The sequence below is a fragment of the Octopus bimaculoides genome, chromosome 8 (assembly GCF_046866305.1).
Source record: "Octopus bimaculoides isolate indiv1 chromosome 8, ASM4686630v1, whole genome shotgun sequence".
Lineage (NCBI taxonomy): Eukaryota > Metazoa > Mollusca > Cephalopoda > Octopoda > Octopodidae > Octopus > Octopus bimaculoides.
The window spans coordinates 24,612,251-24,617,250 of NC_142935.1; the positions used below are offsets into that span (position 1 = coordinate 24,612,251).

Genomic DNA, 5,000 nt, shown 5'->3' on the forward strand with positions numbered 1-5,000 from the left:
TTTAATGCTCTTAACGTCTTCCTGCATTTTCCATTCTCTCCTTCTCTCTCACTCTCTCTCTCTCTCTCTCTCTCTCTTCCTGCTTGTCTCTTCCTCACCATCACTCTCTCAACCTCTGACCCTTCCACCCCCCCCCGACACTTTCTCTGTCCCTACCCCTATACCTTCTCTCCCTCTTTTGACCCTCCAACAAGTGAATAATTACTCAACCTCACCTCATCCATTTCCCCTTGGTTTGCAGTCATCTCTACCATGGCCACCAGCACCATCACCACCATCATCATCACCACCACAGTCACTACCATCATCAGTGCCACCACCACCACCATGACCACCACTACCATCACCACCACCACCATCATCACTGCCACCACCATCATCACTGCCACCACCATCACCACAGTCACCACCATCACCACAACTACCATCATCATCACTGCCACTACCACCACAACCACCGCCACCACCACAACAACTACCACACAACCACCGCCACCACCACCACCATCATCATCACCACCACCATCACGAACCCAACCTTTAAACCTTGTCAACCATTAAACTAACCAACCAACCAACCAACCAACCAACCAACCACCCCTCCCACTCACCTTGTCATATTTAGTTATTTTTTTCTTTGTTTTCCAATTAATATTTTTTATTCCTCCCACTCTTAGGAGTAGGGGGGGGGGAGGACTTCTATCCCCTACTTCCCACCTTTTACCTCTTCAATTTTTCAGTCCTTCCACAATTCCCCTTCTCTTCCATCCACCCCCTTCCATCTTTGGTGACTCTTTTCCTCCTCTTCCTCCTCCTCTGCTTCCCCACAATTTAATTTTATTTTTTACTATGTCACCTCACTCCCTCTAAATCCGTTTCCTCTCACTAATACTCTCCTTCTGTTTCTGTCTCACTTTTTCCTTGTTTCTTCATCATTTTTACCCCTCTTCCACCACCACCACCACCACCACCCCTATACTGCTCTACGACCTCTCTTTCTCCCATTCTAATTGATGCCTCCCACCCTGATGCTTGTCCATCCTATCTCTTCTTCCTTCCTTCCTTCCTTCCTTTCTTCGTTCCAGTTATCATTTCTTTCTCATCCCTATGTGGTAGAATATTTGGGTCAGATATCATCATCATTATCATTTTATCATCATCATCATCATCATCACCATCATTTAATGTTTGTTTTTCCATGCTGGCATGGGTTGCATGGTTTGACCGAAAAGCTGTCGGAGAGCTGCACCAAGTTCCGATCTGATTTGGCTAGGTTTCTATGCCCTTCTACTGAAAATAAATTTCAGTAAATTTTCTGTATCTTTGTGCAGCTGAAGATTACTCTGCATTTTACATTCAATGGCACGTGTAAAGACATTCGAGCGAGATCGTTGCCAGTGCCGCTGGACTGGCTCCTGTGCAGGTGGCACGTAAAAGCACTCACTACACTCTTGGAGTGGTTGGCATTAGGAAGGGCATCTGGCTGTAGAAACTGTGCCAAATCAGATTGGAGCCTGATGTAGCCATCCGGTTTCACCAGTCCTCAGTCAATGATGATGTAATGCTCACATTGCTTAAATAAATGGAGTCGCATGAAACGATCGTACTGCATTAACCTGGAATATCCTTGTTGCTTATTTTGATATATATATATATATATGTGAATGCATATATATGCATGCACAAATTCATGTATATATGCATGCATACACATAGTTATGCATATATGTATGTATGTATGTGTGTATATCTATTTGTTTGTGTGTTTGTGTCTCTGTCTGTGTATGCATGTACATATATCTATATGTATGCATTATATAAATTCACTGCAGTTTCTGTTCTATTCCCCACCTCCACTTTCTTTTCTCCCCACCTTTTAATACAAGCAAACAAACACTTGCTTTACACACATCGCAGCATAACCCTTCACCTACTCTCCACCCCATTGCTCTCATCAACTAATTAATTAGCTGAAAGACATCAAATTCTACAACTGGACATTGTCATTTGTCCATCCCCAAAATTCTTCACCAAGTAACAGCTTATTAGGCCTCCAGTGTATTCTCTGTAAATAATAATTCTTATGCACTATGCACTAATGAATCTGATTTTCACTAGCAGATGTTCATGGTTGCTCTACTGCTTTACCCCCCACCATTCTTTGCATGTCACCCCACTGACTGACAAAATAGACTTAGCCACTTCATATACATACATACATACATACATACATATAGACACATACATGCATATGTACATATATATACACACACACACACACACATATATATACACATATATACATAAATATACACATATATGCATAAATATATATGTATGCATATATGTGTATGTATATATATATATACTTACATATATATATGCATATATGTGTAAGTATATATATATATATATATATATATATATATATATATATATGCATATGTGTGTAAGTATATATATACATACATGGATATATATATATATATGTATGCACAGTTTCTTACTTCTTTATTGCTCACAGGGGGCTAAACATAGAGGAGACAAACAAGGACAGTCAAAGGGATTAAGTCGATTAGATCGACCCCAGTGCATAACTGGTACTTAATTTAGCAACCCCGAAAGGATGAAAAGCAAAGTCAACCTCGGTGGAATTTGAACTCAGAATGTATTGGCAGACCAAATACCGCTAAGCATTTCACCCGGTGTGCTAACGTTTCTGCCAGCTCGCTACCTTTTGAATTGACTGGACGGGACCCCGGGACAATGAGATCCTGGGGCTGCAATGTGCATTTGAGGTGTCGATGTTCACTGAGTCCTACAATTCGCATTAGTTCACACGGATAGCCGCGCTCTTCATCGATGGACAAACTGAGTGATCCCACGTCCAGTTCTGTCTCCCACGGTTTCTGTCTCCCAAATTCACTCAGAAGACATTGGTCAGTCTGGGGCTATCCTAGAAAACCCCTGTCCCAAGGTACCTTGCACACTTTCTTACGTACCTTATTAATCTGCCCTCTTGTGGAGGCATGTGGCTTAGTGGTTAAGTTGTTGGACCCATGATGGTAAGATTGTGATTTCGATTCCTGGACTGGCCGATACGGTGTGCTCTTGAGCAAAACACTTCGTTTTTTTGTTGCACCAGTCCACTCAGCTGGCAAAAATGAGTAACCCTGTGATGACCAGTGTCCGGTCCAGGTGGAGAATTTATATGGTATGGAATCTGAGAAATCGGCCCTTATGAGTGAGCATGACTCAAGAAGGTAACCTTTACTTACTTTACTCATGATAGCAACATTGAGGTTTCAATTCCTGGTCTGGGCGATGTGCTGTGCTCTTGAGCAAAACACTTCATTTCTTTGTTGCTCTAGTGCATCCAACTGGGAAAAGTGAGTAACCCTGCGATGGACTGGCGTCCCATCCAGGTGGAGAAAATACGCACCATGGAAACCAGGAAACCGGCCCCGTGATTCTGTATGACTCAGGGAGGACCTTTATCCTATCCTAAGCATAGAACATGGACATTAAATGATGGTGATGATGATGATGATGATATGCGTATGTATCTAAATGTCACCAAATTAATGATGGATAAAGCTACATGTATGCATATATATATGCTTGTGCGTACAAAATAAAGATAGAGAAAGAGCCAGAGAAGGAGAGAAAGGGTGGAGGTTGGAAAATGATTTATCATAGTCTGGTCACATTTGCTATTCATTGTTCTCATTGTAGATTATCTTTGTAAATTAATCCTCCCACTAATTTAATCTCTTTTATAGTTTATAACGGATACATCAAACTATGTTTTCCGTTTGATGTTCCCAGCTAATTGACAAGTCTCACTGGCTGGCACAAGGTCATCAGTGTAATCAATAGAATAATTACTGCAAAATGAAAAATATGATACCATTGTTTACTGATGTTCTTGGGTGGTGGCGCAATGACCCAGTTGTTAGGGTAGCGGACTCGCAATTGTAGGATTGCGGTTTCGATTCCCAGACTGGGCATTGTGAGTGTTTATTGAGCAAAAACACATAAAGCTCTGTGAGGCTCCAGTAGTGGGTAGAGGTGAACCCTACTGTGATCTTCCTCTCTCTATTTCTTCCTCTTTCTGTTGTACCTGTATTTCAAAGGACCGGCCTTGTCACACTCTTTGCCACGTTGAATCTCCCCGAGAACTATGTTGCAGCACCGCCTTAGTCGAGCAAGTCGACCCCAGGACTTATTCTTTGTAAGCCTAGTACTTCTTGTATCAGTCTCTTTTGCCAAACTGTTAATGTTACTGGGACGTAAACACACTAGCATCGTTTGTCAAGCGATGTTGTCGCCCCACCCCAACATCGCTTGACAAACAATGCTGGGGGGGGGCGACAAATACAGACACAAACATATACACACACACACACATACATACATATATATATATATATATATATATATATATATATATATATATATATATATATATATATTATATATATATACAACAGGCTTCTTTCAGTTTCCATCTACCAAATCCACTCACAAGGCTTTGGTCGGCCCAAGGTTATAGTAGAAGACACATGCCCAAGTTGCCACGCAGTGGGACTTGACCCGGAAACATGTGGTTCGTAAGCAAGCTACTTACTACACAGCCACTCCTACGCCGCAACACAGTCACTCCTACGCCTTCACATAAACATATGTACACATGCATTTATATGTGCATGGTTTCATTACACTCTCACTAATAGAAGCATTTAAAATAATCTTTATAACTTTGCCAATTTGAAAGAAAACATTTCTTTTAGTTTTAACATTTGCCTGTTTCCAAATCCACTGCTGTGAAATGTAAATTCAGTTTGCTGCAGTCTTTAATTGTACCAGCCATATATTGCCAACAAAACAAGCGACATGTTTGTTCTAGTGAAGCTGTAGTGTTTAAAAAACTTCTGCAACTAATTACACAATAAACAATACACGTTATTTCTTTATTTTTGTTATCAAATGAGAAATTC

At 41.0% G+C, this 5,000-nt stretch overlaps 1 protein-coding gene and 1 pseudogene across 1 annotated transcript in view; one reads left to right on the plus strand and one right to left on the minus strand.

Moving 5' to 3' along the window:
* The window catches only part of LOC106878942 (semaphorin-2A), a 447,301-nt gene that overhangs the window by 110,503 nt on the left and 331,798 nt on the right, over positions 1 to 5,000 (plus strand). The window lies entirely within an intron of this gene.
* LOC149134333 (5.8S ribosomal RNA) lies at positions 2,744 to 2,895 on the minus strand (annotated as a pseudogene).